We start from the raw sequence: 19,384 nt of genomic DNA, 5'->3' as shown, positions 1-19,384 counted from the left end.
GCAGGTTTGGCTCTCTGGAGTGCCCTAAGCTGTGTTATGGAAACATCATCCCAGTAATTTATATGTGCGAGAACACCTGGTGATGAAAGAAAATAAACTTTTTTTTTATTCTTTAAATCTAGTCCGTTGACTTTTTCACCCTCCTTTAATCTCCTCCATTTCCCCCTTGTTAACTTCCAGACAATCGTTACTCAACGTTTCGCAAGCTTCAACCTATACAGTACGTGCGCACCTTTGGCAGAACAGACTAAACATTGTCTTGAGCTTAACACTGAATAAATTCTCTAAACAGATACCAGCACCATCGCTGGAGACGTGAACAATGAGTGAGGCACTGCCTACTGCCTTTCCAATAAATAAATTAAAAAATAAAATCATAAAAATACCAAACTGCCTGACTCATCTGGGCCTATTGAATGGAACGTCTGTGCAGAGGCCATTAATTTGGACACAGTTATGGCTAAATTACACATGTTCCACCTCTGTGACATTTTAAATGCAATTAAAAGCTGGTTATGAAAGAGTGCGGACTTCCTTGTGATGAAGGAAATCGCTTTCGTGATTAACATGCAAACGAGCTCACGCTGGCAGAGTAGATTGGGGTTTGAAAACCTCAATTACTTTTGTGTGATTATCTATTTACCAGTATACAGTGTTCCATTTTTCATCCCTCCTCAGCCTCCCCTATGCACGCCACTCAATTACACTCCCACCTTTATTTATGATTAGCGCTGCATTGAAACATAACTGTGGCAATTTTTCACACTGCTGTTTTGTCTCACATACAGTAAAGTACAGCTACAATGGAAATGTGCATTAGCTTCCTCTGAGTTAAAAGCAAGCTGGACTTGTTTAAGTTCATGTACTGCGCACAATAAAATGCTCCACCATTTGGCATGAATAATGCTGGAAACAGGTAGTTATTAGTAAAATGATTCTGAATGCTATTTCTTAATTGAATCTGCTCCTGCATTATACAGTGCATGGATTTAGTCCAGGCGAGTACAGGCCCTTCTGACTGTGGTTTTTCTTGCCACAGTCTCACTGCTGGAGCAGTGGATTCAGACTGAAATGAACTGTCACCTTAGAAACACTTTCAGCCCTATTATGCTTCGGCGTGTTGATGCAATTATCATCAGAACGCCTGGCAGCATCAGAGGAATCTGATTTAATTAATTTAACCGGGTGAATAACCACAGAATTCCTGTTGTAGGAAATGTGTGCAGAAAATTAACAGTGGAATTCTAAGACGGACTGGGCTGAGGAGTAATATGGCGCTACACCAGAGTTTTTGCCTACTTCAGCAGTGTACTTACAATATACACTATGTGCTTCGCTGATACTGTATGTTCTGATTATGCATAATTCACTGGCAGAAAAACAATTATCTGCTGTCATCAGTCAAAACAAATGTAATCTGAATAAACACCCTAAGGCATCACACATTTCCTCAAATAAAATACAATTCTGGCCTCAAAAACTGTTGACACGCTTTTTACAACTACAAACGAAAAGAAAACAATTATGCAGAAACCCATAAAGCATGACAAAACAGACAAAAAAGGACTGCTTTAAATAAACATAACAAACTACGGCAGAAAACTGATTTCACAGCAATCTCCTAGTGCTGCCTTTAGTCTTTGACCCCTCACAGGCACTATAATGGGCTGGAGGTAGTGGGTGAGCTGTGGTTTTGAGCCTTCTGTGCCCAGCATCATGCTTCCACGCTGGGTGCATTTAGAGGCGCTTGCCCTGGGACATGGGTTGAGGAGCCTCTGGCACTCTTGAAGTTCCTGCCTTTTCAAGTGCACTCAGCCTACATAAAACATACCCTGTTGCTGCAGCCGTGGGGGCTGGGTGAAGAAAAAAGGAAACAGTGCCATCATGTGATGTTTCTGAGCATTCCTCAAGTGCTACGAGCTCATTTCCTCATCTTAGACCTGATCTCCAACAAGCACACAGTTCAAAATTTACTTTCAACTACAAAAAATAACAAAAGAAAACAATGCCCAACGTTTCCAGTGCTGACTGAAGATTAAGGGAAACTGTGACAAGCTCTCAAATAAAGTGTGCATATTAGTAGGTTACAGTAGGTTACAGTACAATAGTTTATTAATGACACCCACCATCACGAGAAATAATAATTCAAGTAAGTGTCTATTATTAGCAACTAGAGTTGGATATCATTCCAAATTTTTAGATACAAAGACCTACCACTGACTTCAATTCCTATGTCTGAATGACACTTAATTCGATATATTCTTCTAAATTACAAACCAAAGGTGCTAGAATGGGTATATTTACCAACCGCAACAGACTGCAAGAAGCAGTGATGCTAACGACCAGCATGTAGAACAAAGTACGCTTACTGGCTCACTCGGGCTGATAACACTGGCTACTTAAGTACTGAAATTTGATAGTGAACGACACAGAATTTTGCAACTCTCTGTAATATTGAAGTACTTCAGTCAGTACCATTAAAGCCTTTAATTTTGATACCCAGCCCTAGGACTATCACTTTCACAACGTTTTAGCTGATGATTAATTGCCATATAAATAATCGTGATTTACAATTTAATTGTCCTTTTTTGTTAACTGTCTGCAACTACAGCACATGCCTAAATTGGTCAAATTGGCTGATTAGCCATCTTGCTTCTTTGTTGTTGATACTCAGTAGGTAACTGACTGACAACAGACACAACTCGAGCTCAAATAAACAAACATTACTCATCACTGCCCTCTACATGTGTTAAGAAACATCAGATAAACACACATTACTCACCACTGCCCTCTAAAGGTGCTACAACAGCAGCCAGACGTTGGAACTTTCGTTGGCCCATAATGTGTTTTAATAAATACATTTCCTGCTTTCTTTTACGTACATATCTTTGCCTCAATTCAATGGATAAAAACGCATTCACATTCTGTTTATTGCAATGTAAACATGTGACTCTGAGAGCTAACAACTGTGGAAAATAAGTCAGCTTAAAAAATTATGCCCAGATCAAATAATTGCGATCAGGCGATTATATAATAGTGGTAACAGGCTTACCCTGCTCTGATCAGCTAAAATCTTCACAAAAATAGTGGCAGGCAAAACAACTGAGAGACATTTGTAAATATGCAATGCATGCATGATTTAAATAAAAGCATGAACATTTAAAAACCATTATATAAAATCTGTGGAATGACCACCAGCAATCAGACTCCATATTGCTCCTATACAAAGAATTAGAATTTGCATTTAATTAAACATATAAAAGCTAATTATATATAAATGAGGAACTGCTGTGCCACTGAGCATCACGGGGAGATTTCCTGTTCATTTTAAGGCCCAGAAGAACCCCCTCCCAGCTCTAAATCTATTGATCTGTGAAACACTGTACTCAAGGGAGGCGATTCACTTAATATTATACATCTAATCATGAGATGAAGAACGATTATACCATTTGGTAATTAAACGTCTTACAAACCATTTAACTGACTGTATGTCAAAAAGGGCCATTGGAGGTCAAAGTGATTGTTTTTCATTTTAACATGGTGCATGCAGAGAGAGAGCGAGAGACAGTTGGGGGGAGAGACAGAGAAAAAAACACTACGTGACAACAGTAAAAACACGTTGATGGTTGTTAGCGGCTACAGCGCTAATCCTCTCCGCTGTCAAGGCAATGAAAGGAAAACAATTTGAGGAGGGAAAAAAAGCCAGACAAACACCTCATCTTTGTGGAAAAGTGGGTAAATTATATATTTAGAAAGCTCATTAGTCGGCATATGCATGGTTTCACAAAGAAAGGGTTCAGCCAGAGAGAAACAGAGAGTGTTGTGTGTCCCTGGATTTCAGTGTGTGTGTGGTATGTTGGAGCCTCTGTGTATTACTGTCTCTGATCCACACCCAGGTGCATGAAACACATGCTAAAAGCCAATTTGCTGTCAACATTTCCATTCTAATCCCTACTTAAAGCTAATAATTACCCAGTGTTAGTAGCTTTAGTTTGTTGTTCAGCAGACAGGCAACTTCTGAAGCGTGAGAGGTTAATGCTATGTACATACAGCGTATGTGTGTGCGTGCATATATATATATATATATATATATATATATACACACCTGTCTGTGTTTTACAATGGACATATACACATTTAACACAGTGACAGAACCAGGCTTAGCCACGTGGTGTAAACATCTCCATATGCTTTGTTTTCACTGTCTTTATTTAAAAAAAAGAAAGAGCCATTACTTTTATTTGCTATATGGTTAAAATGTAATTATATATCTACATTTTTAATCGCATAGTAAGTTACACATTAAATCTGTCAGAATCTCCACAAAAAAATCTTAATTTTTACATAGTTTGAGAACAAAGCTACCGTTTACACTGTGTCAAAATGACGAACGAACCATCAAACTGGAGTAAAATCTTGTTACATAAACTTCCATCCAAACATCAGAATGTTTTTTCCTCCTCCTGTAAAGGTACTTTTATGCAAATTCTGTTCAGTGACAATATACATTCATTTACATTCAACAAAGTCTGCACTTTTAGCTTTTTTCCACTAGAATTATTGTCAAGCAGTGACAATAACTTGGCAAAATGTAAAGTATAGTTTTTCTTTTTGCACAACAAGACTGTACACACAACAATATCTCCATCAAATCCAAATCATAACAAAATATCTCCTCTTCAGCTTACAAACACAAGCGTAGTATGGAAAGATTAGAATCTGTGCTTTCAGCACTACTCGTCACTTCCTTCAGTCATCTAGAGAAATAATTAATTTCCAACTACACCATGCTTTTCTTATCTCTGGAAATAACTGCATCTTCCAAGGGTTAATGCATATTATAATTAAAGAAAAGCAATATTAGAGACTGATACAGATGTCACAATATTTCTGCAGCCTGTGTAATCTCCTGAACACACATATCAACCGTTCATACTGGCGGCCTGTCACATATCAAGCATGTTCGTATTGGCGCGTACACACGCACACATACAGACACAAATCCACTCATGACTGTATTCTTGTATCTCTACACAATACCTTTATTCTTACACCGGTTGCAGTCAAGGCGAACACTGAGCCAGTCAAGTGCTTATTGAATGATAGCTAGTAAACACTGTCATGGCGAAGGTGGGCTGGATTAAATCCTGGTAAAGGCATTGAGCAGAAGAGAAAAGAGGATAGAAATCCAAACAATGGCAAAATGGAGGCCAGTATCACTCGGTCCAATGACATGATGAATATGTGAGAGATTATAAGAACCGTTCCATCATTTACATAATGTAAAAACTCTCTCTTTCTTCCCCCCTTCCACTATTCACTAAATAAATGAGAAAACTATCAAAGCACTGAAATGTTTGACAAAAGGAGGAGAGAGTGAATTCAGAATGACCTAGCGCTCTCCACAATACACGCGCAGCACAAGAGCATTCAGGGCCAGCAGACTGAGGAGGAGCTGGTAGAATATTTATTATTGAGTACAATAGTAATGTATTACTGTGTCACCTATACTACTCCTCAGCCCAAAGGAAATCACATCCAAATCTGAATACGCTCCTTCCCTCCAGTGGAGAAAACTCCAGAGGAAAATGGTTTTACATTCAAATTTGCATGAATGTAAATCTATGGAAAATGGAGTGGTTTCAAAGGCTTAAAAATTAACATAGCGCTTATCTAATGCAGACCGCTTCAACTTCCAAAAATCTAAGGCTGCTGCATTGATTCAGAGTAAACGCACTCAAACTGATGGCCCAATGCTTTTAAGTCATCTGTATGAGGAACAAAAGCATGAATGAGGAAACGTTGCTCTATGATCTGTGCGCGTGGCTTCCTGCAGACCATCAAAGCAATTAACACGGAGTTCCACACTGTGTATGCTAACTTTTCACTCTTTCACTCAAAAAGAAAGGAAGTTACAGTACATTTGATGCGTCATGTTGGTGAAAACAATTTTTTTTACAACAAAAAACGGCCAGAATTACATCACCAGAAAAGTATGACTGCGCTCAGACACTGCACAATACACTTTGAGTAAATTTATGGTTGGCATTCCTTGGAAAAGGGGGTTTTAAATCGAACCGTTTGCTTTCTCCGAGACCTCTCAAAAAACATTGGACTTGTGAAATTCCTGGGCCATAAAAAACAGCTCCCTCCCTCTGTAACTCACACCTCTAGAAAGTGCCTCATCCCAGTCCTTCTTCAGCTTTCTATCAGCCAATCCTGGTCGGGTCTGCGCGTTGTCTTCTGTGTGTGTGTGTATGTTTCAGATCATTCCAGTCTATTTCGGTGAACTCTCATAAGGCAACCTATTTTATTTACTTTATCTTCAATAAAATGGTTCAGTGAACATTAGCAACTTTGAGACATGAGTTTCAATCAGTCCTGTGGCAGCGGCGTCAGTCTGCATTAAAGCCCGAGGCGTGCGTGTGTGTATGTGTGTGAGTGCGTTTGTGCGTGTGTATGTGTGTGAGGAGCAGCAGAAGGAACCATGCCTCAGACAGGAGTGAGTGGGGGCTGGAGAATGAAAGAGAGAAAGTGGATTAAGGGATGGAGATGGGGTTTGGAGAAAGAAGCCAAGTGTGAGGATAGGGAGATTGAGGAGTAGGGCCTGAGCGATATATCGGCTGGCCGATAATATTGTCCAATATCTACACCCCACAAATTTAGCAGTATCTGCACAAATCCTGGAGATAAAACACTGAAAATTAGTTACTTGGTGTATGTTGTAAGTTAGTGGTTGTTAGTAGTTTCAAACTAATATATCTTTTAAGTAGCAAACTTATCATCTGCTAACCTGAGTGCTAAGGACATTTTCTTAAGAAGGCAGTGTGGCTTTTTTACTAACAATGCTAACTACTCTAGCTGATGTTAGCTAGGTCCAGAAACAATAAAGATATATTTCTTTTTCTGTTGGCACACTGTCCAATGAGGAGAAAAGACCTTGTATAGAAGATCTTATTAACATCCAACATTGTGCCAGTTAGCTGCAGTATTAGCTCCATAGCTTTCGCCAAACCCCAACTCCAAAAGGTTTCTGCTGTTTATCAAAGAATTTAAGAGCTCATAAATGGCAATCATATTTGATCACTCACATCTGACAAATCAGAGTCATATCAGTAAAGAGCTGTTTAACTCAGAAGTCTGTTTAATTTTTGATCATATGTATTATGGCTTATCAGAGTTTTCAGCTCCTTAAAATCACTACTGGTATCACAGTAACAAAAGTTTCAAATCAGTTGGGCCCTGGACAGAGAGAGAGAGAGAGAGAGAGAGAGAGAGAGAGAGAGAAAGAGACAGAGAGAGAGATGCACTCCCTGGACAGTGTGGAATAGCTCATGTACAACAAAACACAGGTGAGGGCCTGACACTGAGTGATGGCAGAGCCAAGACAACTCAAGAGCTTTTACATGACATGAAGTGTGGAGCTTGGAAAATACAAGTCACTCTGATGAAGACAGAAGGAAAGAGATGGAGAGAGAAAGAAAGAAAGAAATACAGAGAGAGGGAGAGAGGAGGGGAGAGCATTTTAAAGGACAGGTCTTCACAGGTGAGCTGGGCCAGAGGACACCCTGTCTCTGTATGTGCTGCTGAAACGGCATGTTTATGCAGACTGGAGTCCTCTCACATGACTCCCCTCTGGCTGCTCCAGTCAACATCACTCCACGAGCCTCAGAGTCAGCTAGTGTGACCACACAATTGGCCCGGAGGCACCGCTTTCATGGTGCACACAAGAGTAATCAGAAACCCCATTTCAAATGTTCCCTTAGTTTGTCAACACATTCGCACAAACACATATTATTGCTGTCTTAAATAAACCTCATATCTCCAAAATGGTGAATGCAAAAGAGATACAATAATGTAATGAGATTTTATATCAGGTAATTTTGCATGTTTTCTATTGATCCATTCATCACGAAATGTTTACATCTTGTAAAGATCAGCTGGTGGTTTCAAATGGTGAAAACAGAGAAGAGGATTTAAAAGGTTTGATATATGTCATTATAACACACTACATTCACAGAAGTCCATGCATGTCCACACGTCCACATTCCAGACTGGCTTCTGACCAGCCGTGCAGACAACAACGTCTCCCAGACAAACACTTTCACACCGCTCCATCAAGCCAGGTAGCTGTGACGCGGTTACATTGTGCAGGCTTGTGGTTTGTGGTTGGGAAGCCAAATTCCAAGCTCTAGTACTACTGTTTCCGCTGTATCACTTTTCAAGCCGCGATCAAATGATCACAGAGAACAAAGCAGTGGGCTTGTTCTTTTGTAGTAAAATCTTCTGAATGACTGCGACTTGACTCTAAGCGCTCAAACGGGGAAAAAAGTATTTCAAAACAGTGCTATCAAAGCAACTCAAGGAGTTAAGGCTACTTTCATAAAATAAAGTGACTGATTATTCTAACAATAATGTGCTATAAACTATTTACACAAAACATCAAAATTGCACATATGAAAAAAGCTGCCATATATTGTGCTCCTGAATTGTGAGGAAAGAAAAAATGAGACTGGGTTAATTTAATCTAATTTACATTTATATGAACCTTCTTTGTGGCCAATTATTCATATAATCTAAGAGTCTTACAACTCCACAGGAGGCCAAAATCCTTCAGACTCAGTTGCTTCAAAGTGGATAAAAACTGTTTCTGAGAAACCAATTGCAGCTAATAGCGTATTTATTACATGATATGCTTTATATTATAATTTAGGTTTGGCTAAACTATTTTCTTGGCACAGTCCTTCAGTCGATGCGTGTAATCTGGCAGTTGTTAAACTGAAATATATAACTACAAAAGTAGCACAAAATGATACAGCAATATAATCAAGCTGTAACTCAACAACAAAAGCAAGAGTAGCCATGTCTGCTGCAGACAGCGATCCAGCTCATGACCGTGCTGATCACGGGGGACTACAGTGCTGCTGGGATAATCAACGCTAGACGACATAGCGAGGGCGAGACAACGTGAGACCAATGCATTGGACATGATCACCTTCGAGAAAAGCGCCTTCCTAATTCCCCCCACCTGGAATAATGGGGTGAACACTGTGTCAGCCTGCTCTGATGTCATGCCGGAACAGGGTCCCATTTCACAATCATCTCAGGCACTTGGAAAAATTCCACCTTTTGGGATTCCGCGCCCACACTTTTTCCAATTAAGTCGGCGAGTAAGAATAACACACGAAATGTGATACCGTCCGTTGACAAAAAGAATGCAGGACTGATGCTCTTCTATCAGAGTTATTGACAGAGTTGTGGTCTGGTGTGCAGCTCTCAGTAGAAGTGTAAAGGGGATGTTGGGGGGGGTGAGGAATGAAGAAGAGAAGAGAGGGAGCTGGATTAGAAGTCGCAGTGAAGGACACTGAATCTCAGCCCATTCAGGATGGTGATTAGCATAGCTCCCCACTGGATCAATAACCTCATTGAGTCAGTCTGTCTCCTCCATCAGGAGTGATGGCAGCAAGGCACAGACTCTCCTTTGTAACTTTATTCTCATGGTAACTGCTCATTCTCTTAAAGGTGGGCAGTACGGTGGGCAAAAATGTAGCATCACGACACTTGAAGATATTTTCATTGTATATGATGTATCATAATATTTTGTTTTTCTGTGGTTTGCAAAATAATGGTGCCACATTTTTAAAAGAATTTGTACAACTGGTCTAAATCTATTTATATCTTTCAGCCTTTTTATGATGTTCAGCATGAGTTATAAAACACTCAGAAAAGACTAATGTGAGATCATAATTTAGCATGATAACCATAACATATAATCATACCGTCCACTTCTATGTTCTGTATTTTCTCGCACCTCTCTTCATTACTACATTTCTCTGTTTCTAACAAGTAACCAGCAAGTTAGTTATTTACACTGTTAAGAAGAAATGTGCAGTAAACTGCCTTGTATGGTAGATGACTGTTCAGGTACATTTTGTACCCCTAAAAGCAAAGTACTGGACAGTGTAAACGTGCGGAAAGTACACACAATTTTATGCAGCAAGCCCGTTTCCTGAATTTACTTTTAAAAAAGCACTTTACAAGCATATTTGACGAAAGCTCTTTGAGAGAGGAAGACAAGGAGCCACTTAAGATCCAATTTGCTCACAGCATGACTTTATCAGCCCTTAACCAAACCTAGTTTAACAGGAATATGGAAACTTGGTCAAGCTCCAAAAAAAAAACTCTCCTTCGTTCTAAAGCGGAGACAAAACAATGAAGCGGAGAAAGTTTAAGAATGAGAGAAACGCCAGATCCTTGAACCGCTGGGGGAAAAAAGTGAACCTTTGATGACAAGGACTTTTTTGTCATGGAAAAAGCTTAAGTTTAAAATATTCTGGGTGGCTGTGAAAGGGGGATTGACCAGTGACCTGATCCCAGGAGCACTCCGGGTGCTAGGGTTAATGGGGGATAAAGATTAGCTTCATCCCCATCCCATCCCATCCACCTTACCCTCCAATCCCAAATCAGCCACACAATGAGACCTGCCAATAGGGACGGAGCCCAGCGCCTTTGATATCCCCCATCTTCTCCGCTCCAAGTGGCCAGAGCAAAGCTCTGTGGAGGTTACACTTCTCCACGCTGGGGAAGGAAAGAGCTCTCAAAGAGCCATTTGGGAAGGAAATGACAGGCGCTCTGCCAGAACAAGAAATCAATTTTTAAAGGGGGAGCATGAGCAAAGCTGTCCATCCGAACTGCCATCTTCAAACTTGGGGCGAGATATGCTTAATTGCAGCAGATTTCGCGACGCGTGTGCATTCATGGTGTGAAGTTGGGGGGCAATTATACTTTTTTTCCCCTGCCTTGATGAGAAGAGTTCTGTTCCAGAACAGATCTGCTTTAAGAGTTCATCTTTGAAGATTTAACTGGATACTCGACAAATTAAAAACTAATATTCAAATCTCTTTAAGGTGGGAAGAGGGAAGCGAGGTTCTGCTAAGTCTTGTGAAGCGATGACTCATGGGATATGAGCTTCGGCCTACAGCCAAGCCACCCAACCTCGCGGCAAACTTTAATCATTTCTGCAGCTCAGCAGAGGCAGAGCTGTGGAGTGGGATAGCCACACGAATAGAGGCTTTTCCAGTATAAAAATCCACTGGACTGGTTTAATCAAGCTGCCCATTATCACTGGTTGGAACTTTGTGAGAGGAGAAAACAAACTCCCAGCAGAACTTAGCTCTACTAACTACAGAAACGCTGATCATGAACATGGAGGTATGACTTAATAGGAAGAGCTTCTACCGCATGAAATTAGACACTAAGGAATAACTATTCTGAAATAACTATTCTCTCTAAATCTTGCATTTTAAAGTGTACGTAAACGCTAACATTAGCTTAAAATGTTTTTGTTTTTTTGTACCTTTTGTAAAATATAACTTATTAGTAAAGTATTATGTCTTCTGGGAATAACACCTGTCAAGTCAAGAAAATATAACTGTTACATGTCAATATGAACTTTGCACTTTGAGATGCAATCAAAAATATTCATGCATACTTCCTAAAGCCGTCATGAACTCAAAATGGGTTTTGGAGCTTTTAGTGTATGTAAAAACTGCTATTTTTCCCAACAGATTTAAATACACAACCTGTCACTTCCTCAAAAATGGGAAAAACAATGATGTGTCCTGTTAAATACTGTCTTGAAAGATAACCTGTTACCTAAATACATCTGACTATTAATAGCTTCTGTGCACTACCAGTTTGCAATAGCAAGCAGTAAATCATGTTTTGTAAGTGTGTCTTTGGTTTGTACTAACTGTCTGGTCTGTATGCTGCTTCCTTTCCCAACCACTGAATGCTTTCATATGTGAACAAGTTTGCAGTAAGTTCCAAACTAACCAGTTATGGTAAAGTGTTTACACGCGCCAGAGTTTGACGTATACTGAACGCTTCAGGCTACAAACTCTTCATGTTCTGCCTGGATTTCCTGTTTCAACAGGAATATGTCAACATTTGGAATTTAATAATGCTCATCAAGCCATTTCAAGACTATTTAAAAATCCCAAATGATCTTCTGTTTTCCTTTACCGTGACTGAATTTCTACGTGACACCACATCACCCAGCTAGCATGTGAGCAAGAGTTTCTCTTTTTTTCTCTCCAACACGACTGTAGTTCAGTGTCTGGCAATGTCTGTATGACGGCATCTATGCCTTCTCTGTAGGGGGCTATATTGCTAATGACAAACTCCGCCACTGCTGTCACATAATCAGTGGGTGAGGAAATTCCTCGCACTTCTTCTGCACTGACTTGGTGACAAACTGCTGCCGTTACTGAAGCCTGTGAGAGAGGGCCAGAGGACCCGCTGCGGCTGCTCTCAGACACTATGTACAATTGAATGAGCTCATTTTGTCATTAACATTAAACACTTCCAGAGTGAGTGGTGGGCACTTACTGTTCTGAGAGTTTTAGGAATTTAGGAAAGAGCGATGGAAGGGCCTTCTAAGAATGAAGATGCGTGCAGAATCTTTTCGTTTTCTCTACTACACGTCATTAGAGTTACTCTCTGGCTGTAGTTGATGGAATATTTAATGGGACAGACTTTCGAGAATGCATCTCGATTATGACTGAGACAAGACGATGGGACATGCAAATGACCACTTTAAAGAGTGCATTTACTCACCACTTCTGCCTTGGCTTCAGAGTGCTCGGGCTATGCAGTGTGCAACTGCCATACCAGATCTCATCCTGAATGAGAAAAATGAGAATGGAAATTCACATATGAACATGTTAACATTTTGCCTAATCCACTGAACTGTTTCCATACTTTTTCCCTGCTTTTTTGCAGTCTTGTTAGCAACATAGCAACAACTGATAGTCTATGACTTTAGTAAGTAATACTTGGAAAAAATCTTAAATGAAACAAAAACACATCAGACGCTATAGATTTATAGATTTCTGTTTTTATCATTTAGCTCAGATGGTACTCCAAAGAAAAGGGAATTAAAACAAAGGGCGTCATTGAAACATCAAGGTAGCAAATAAAACAGTAATTTGATAGAAGATCATTTGCTATATGCCAGTCTGGTCTGATGTCTTTAAACTGTCTTTCACTCATTTCTTTAAAGAAAAAACATATCTGCCAAAAAGATGAAAGCCCTCACAGAAGAACAATAGAAACTGTGCTTCGCAAACTTACCCTGAGGGGAAAAACGTTCAGCCGATGTCCTTCTTTTGAGGGGCGAGTCCAGGTATGCAAAGGATCTGTCAAACAAGACATCAAATATCACTCACTCAAAGCTGCTTCTATTGCAAGACTGCTTCAGTGATTTGTCTACTTTAAAACAGAAGCAAAAACTTTATACAGACATTTTTACACAGAAATATACATCTCGAAGAACATATGATTATATGAGTGTTGAGTGTTCCTTTACCCGAGGCCTAGATTCAAATGTATCAGATTTTGAATAATAATCTAAGCTACAAGTGAAGGAGAGAAGAAAAATGTTTTGCCCTAAAAAGAGCCTACTGTGCCTCTCAAAAAGCAACCGTGCATGCATAAGGCAAACTTTTCACTAAGTGCTCTCATTTTTGCTGACACTAACAGATATCTGCGTGCACAGATCAGCTCATAATAGTTCAAAAAAACTCGCGTGTTGCAGCATATGACTGTCTTTTGTTAGAAACATTTCACACATGAACTTGCTGGCATAGAACAGACACACACACACACACTTTCTCAACCAAGTGGCCTGGATACTCCTGTGATTTTTTTTCCTCTCAGAATTCCAATGACCCCTGTAGGCAACTAGCAACTGCTGGATCCTGTGGAATGTGCTCCCTGAACTGTACAAAGGGGCGGGAGAGCATTGCTGCAAACAAAAACTGCCAAGTGCCATTACGTTTACTGCCTGAGTTCAGGGAGGTGTTGCAAAGACCTCGGCTACTGAGCATTAAGGAAAGAGTGTGAACTGTTTTATCAGCCCAGCCATCAGGACAAGGCTGATAAGACTGCACTGTTTTTACCTCCACACGCTTAAAAGTGTTTATTATTATTAATGTTTGTGCTTGCAGTATCTTTTTCAGAACCACTAATGCACTAATGCTCAGTTTCTTCCCTCAAACAGTGTGGCGCTTGGTGTATATTTAAGCCTACTTGCTCAGTCAACATTTGAATCAAAGACTTATTATGAAAATTAGATTTCAAACTGTTCAGCCCTTTTTTGTGTAAATAAACACTGAAAATGAAATGCAATATAACATGAACTCACCACATAATTATCCTGGCAAAACATTATTTTTTGTTAATGTTCCATTCATTTTAAATGGCCTCTGAGTTTACTTTAATACCGCAACACCCCTGGACTGTGAAAACTCACAATTTAAATCACAGCAATGCAATACCAATGCTATTAGTCTGCGTGACCTCCGCATCAAGGGTTTACACAATGCCGTAGCGCTTTCTATTCTCCATACAAAGCGTTCTCTAAATACTATCAAATTATATATACACACTCCATCAGCCATTCATAGGCTCTAATAATGCCAATGTCTGATATTTACATGAAGCGCCGCACTAAGTCAAGATAAACTATTTCAAATCAGGGGCAGGAATACCTTCACAGCCCCATACCGGGCTGTGAGGACGAAAGAAGACATTATGCTAACAAGTCAGATTACTGTACACAATAATTTTTATCTTTAAAGTAAATACCATTCCCGTATTACAGGGAAAGTCGCCGCAATATTTTTTGACAGAGGCCAAATGCCCCTTATCTGTGTTAGTCAAGCAATTCAAGGCCTCCGAACAAAGATGGGTCTTCAAACTCCTTCTATTCATCACTGGACGTGTAATTACCCCCGGTTCACAGTCTAGACGTTACCGCTTTCAGAGTATTTAAGACCCCCTTTGCAACATGCATGCCGCTTGCACCCAGCCCAACGTTAAATCTGCACCAGATAAATTAGCAAAGAATGCAATAAAAAAGAGCACAATGAAAAGAACTTTATCCTTCCCACTGCTAAATGAGATTTCTTTGAAATGCAGATCAGTGGAGCTAGATTAGTGAATTTTAGCTGCTGTCAACATCATAACAAAATACAAATGCGATTGTTCGCCTGGTTCTTATCTCCTTGCTTCCATCTGCTGCCTCGTTATTTACTCTCCTTGATTTACTATGCAGATCTAAATAAGACGCATCAAAAGGAGGGCTTACAGCACAATGGCTTTTTAAGCTTCTACATCAAGGTATTTGAGAGCGCCGTCACATGAAAAGCCGGCCCATCAAAGGCACATCCCTAATGAACTTCCATATCAGAGAGGGGTGTGTGGCGCTCCAAAGCGGCACAGGGAGAGGGAGAGACGCTAAATCAGAGGAGGTAAATAGAGGCAGGATACCTCCGTGGCCCAGGGAGATTAACGTCCTGCAGGGACCCTCATTGAAGCCCCACATGGGCCTGGCCAAGCCAAGCACAGCCTCTTTTCCATCACACCTCTCCATCGCACATTAGCGGTGGAATAAAAAAACACTCAGGTAGCGCAGCGTGTGCTGGAGAGTATAGTGAATCAGGCCTGAAGGCAGGACTGCTGCCTGTAAGTAATAAAACCCAGCCTGCCACCATGGCAGACATGGACATCTTGACATATGTGTGTGTCGAGTAATCACAAGGAGAGCATTATGTGGGTGCGTGTACAGTGCGCAAGGACACAAGAGTTCAGGCGAAGCACGATTCTCATGGAGGTGCCACAATAATGACGGTAATCTTCAAAGCTTGGGTGTAATATTTGGGGAATAACCTCTAATTTCACGCCATATTTGTTGCATCCTGCGTACACAGACAGGATTACAACTCAAATCCCACAACTTACGGAGGCGGAGGGAGCGGGTGGGGGCGAGAAGAAGTGTGAGTGTTTGAAGATATCTCTGATGTTATTGGACTCTGGAGCGGGTTAAGAGCCTATATGCAGCCAGTTTAGTGGGGAGCAATTAGCCCCAGAGGCAGAGCAGATGTAGGGCTGGCACATGTGGCCTGGAGCAGGGCCATGGGAGCCCACCAGATGATGAGAGGGCAATAAGGGGAGTGGAGGGGGCACAGGGGGGATGAGGTGTGCAACGCGTGGCAAGCACTCGTGTGCCAAGCACCGGCTTCTGGGCATACCCTGTTTCAGACCACCCCCCCGCAAAGACCCCTCCATAGAGAACAAGAAAAGAAAAACAGAGGAATTGTATCCCGTTCTTGGACCCTTTCTTGTGCAGTTGCAGGAAACAGGCCCTTTTCACTCCACAAAGTACAGGCGGCCCTTTAGAAAATGGCATTAAGCTTCATCCAGTGGCTCTGTGGTCGTGCCACACAAACCACTGTTGTCTTTTCACCGTCTCTCAGCCCTCCCCTTTCTCTGTCTCTCTCTCTCTCTCTCGCTCTTCCTCTCTGCCTGCATGGTGCCAAGTGGGCTCTGTGCCAGTCGCATTTGCAACCACGAGGGACCGTTGCCTTTTTTCTTGTTTAATGAAATGACAAAACAACAGATTTACATATGCAGAAACAGGTGTTGTAACAGGTTTGACTCCTCTTGACCTAAAGCGCACAGAGGGAAAAAAACAGCAAAAAAACAGAAAAAAAGTTTATTAGCAACAGCTGCCTAGAGGGTATTTAGGCTCTGATGGGCATTCAAGTCTGCACCATCTGCCCTGCTGGTTGCCAGGAGTGACAATCTAAATTAAAAACTACTCATCAAATATCATAAAAATAAACCATTGTATTGCTGTGGCCATATGCTGCAAGTGGCCCTATCAAAGACAAAAGCCTCTCAGGTACACACTCAGAGTATAATTAACCTTCTGCACAGCCTGCATCTCCAACCACAGCACATTGCCAACTGAAGACATCCCTGTGCAGAAAACAAAACAATGGCTCCTGTGTTATTCACAACGCATTCCTGCATGCCCCTAAGTGCATACTGTCAGTCTGTGCAGAGCAGGGGATGCAGTTTTCTAGAGGAATTAAAAATCACACACTGCAAAGCAGTTGCTGCGATCATTCTGAGGAGGGCAATGTTCAGCTAGTTAGCATCAGTGTTGTAAGGAACAACTAGAAACAAATCACAAATTTCAAGATTTTTATAAAATAACATTAGTGCATGATATTAGAATGTGTTTTTTGACTATAAAGTTTTGACTATAAAGACTAAAAAGAAACTGATCTTGGTCCTTTCTTCAACAACAAATGATATGGTGGTCATTCATTTAACTCAGAAAAGCATAAAAAATATATCCCACCAGAGATGTGACAACACAGCTATGTGCTCTGATTTTCAGAGAGAGAATGAGAGAGAGAAAAAAAAATTGAGGCCAAGGAGTCAAACAGAAAACATTTGCTGTGCCCTTCTGTAAGACAAAGGCAACATTAAAGTGCTTGTTTTCTGCCCTGTTTTTATTTAGAGGGAGGCAGGAGGAACAAACCTGAGACAGTCGTGACCCTGCCAGAGTGTTGCAACTTGTTCTAGAGCTATGCCAGCAGAAGGCAGCACCATATGCCCCCAGCCCCAAGCCCGATGCTCTTTCTGCAGCCTAATACGCCTGTCAGGAGATGTTAACATCACAAATCCTACGTTTTTTTTTTTTTTGTAACATTTTCAAATAAACAGATTTTTCCCTTTTCCTAACAGCACTGTCCTCGGAGATTCCAGTTAGAAGGTCGCCATTTGGCTGTACTGTTTTGATTATGAAAATTATACAAAGTGTATTCAGGATTTATACTGTGTAATGATGCTTACTGATTATTTAAATGCGAGACATTTCGCTTATTAATGGTACATTTCCAGCTGGCCTAATATAATTATTTAAAATGTACTTACTTAAACGCATTAACTAGGCCAAAAAGCAACACACTTAACTGCTATACCAAATGAAACAATGTCAATAAGCACAACAAAAAAGGTCACAGCCTGTCCTGTTCTCTTGTCTTCCCTGATGCAGTTCACTGTTTACTATACAGTCAGGCCAGGGGCGAGTGTGATCTGAGCGCTTGTGACCTTGCCGTTTACTACAAATGACACCCCTCCGCCCGATCTTTCATTCAGACTGGACCCTGAAACCAAGACGCTTTCACACCAGCGTGCTGTCACCTCGCTCTGAATCTGTGAGCTCAGCCTGAGACGCATGCCATGCCTTCACACCACAGAGGACGACAGATACAAAAATGAGTTTTACCAGCTTGACATGAGAGATCATTACACAAATAACGACTGAAGAACATTTAAAGGCACCCATTTCCTCTCATGGCTAATGATACAAAGCTCTCTCCACTTTTCATGATGAATTATCTCAGAAAAGCAAAAAGGAAGGGTTGAAATCAACAATTTGCTTAAGGTTAAAGCAATATTTCCAGAATTAATTTAAAACATGTATCAAACGATCGCGTCCAGGCAGCAGTTGGACTGTGGAAAGCTTTGGGTCATCTGTCCAAACCCCCAGTTACTAAAAAGCACTGAAATGAAATTGTTCCTCTGTTCTGCCTTTATTCAAACAAGACACTGGACATTTTAGAACCTAGACTGCAATCCACATATAATCCATATCCGCTGACCCCACCCAAAAAAAAACTTTTCTTTTTTCCTGGCCAGAATTCGCAGCACTTTCTCATTGAAAACAGCAGCTCTAGTCAGGCTTAATAGGTGACCCAGAGCGTAACTAAAAAAGCCTCAGCTCTCAGCCTCTTAGTTACTGAAGCACACAAAACACCATTACGATGATGTGGATAATTATGGCACACGAGGGCCTCTTAAGCATGTAATACAGTCTTTTATCTAAAGAAGTCAATCTCACCTAGGCTGACAGCTAGAAGCATATGATCCTGGTAAACAAATACTTTCACGCGGCACAAAAGTGCCATTAAAGGCCAGAACTGTCAACACAGATTCCATTCTTACTGGAGGAGGAAGGGAGAAAGGGGGGAAAAAAAACTTGATCACCTCTGGTTGCCTTAACTTGCATGGAGGTTGTCATGGAAACATTTCTGTGAAGTTAATGTGGATAAAAACAGAAGGCTTTCGAGCTTAATTTCCATTAGTGTTTTTGGACCTTGTTTAGGCATCCGTAGGTTTCAGGAAAAGGCCAACAGAGATATCAGGCAGTGCAAACTGCAGATCACTGGCCGTTGTTTTTCCTTTTTTCCAAAATAGTGCAACACCTCAAGGTCGAGCAAGTGGGCAGTTTGATTTAAAAGCGGTGCAGGGGGCATAGCAAGGGGGAACGGGAAAGTTGAGATAATACAGACACATGAAAAAGCAATTTCTTTGATAAATGAACCATACAAACAAATACGCAAAAAATAAAGCTTATACTAACGACTGAAATAATTCATCCAGATAAGCACAAACAGTGTATACTGACCTTTTATGGGTGAATAAACAGATCATAATTGTGTGTTTTTGGTATGAAATGCCATGA

The 19,384-nt window shown here is 40.8% G+C and overlaps 1 protein-coding gene across 1 annotated transcript in view; it reads right to left on the bottom strand.

Moving 5' to 3' along the window:
* Positions 1-19,384, bottom strand: part of foxp2 (forkhead box P2) — a 110,829-nt gene that overhangs the window by 89,312 nt on the left and 2,133 nt on the right. The window contains exons 2-3 of the mRNA XM_036577490.1: positions 13,135-13,199; positions 12,619-12,683 (exon numbers count right to left, since the gene is read on the bottom strand). The gene's annotated coding sequence lies outside the window, so the exon portion shown is untranslated. The remainder of the gene's footprint in view (positions 1-12,618; positions 12,684-13,134; positions 13,200-19,384) is intronic.

The sequence above is a fragment of the Colossoma macropomum genome, unplaced genomic scaffold, assembly GCF_904425465.1.
Source record: "Colossoma macropomum unplaced genomic scaffold, Colossoma_macropomum, whole genome shotgun sequence".
NCBI lineage: Eukaryota > Metazoa > Chordata > Actinopteri > Characiformes > Serrasalmidae > Colossoma > Colossoma macropomum.
This window is presented reverse-complemented; position numbering and strand designations above follow the sequence as displayed.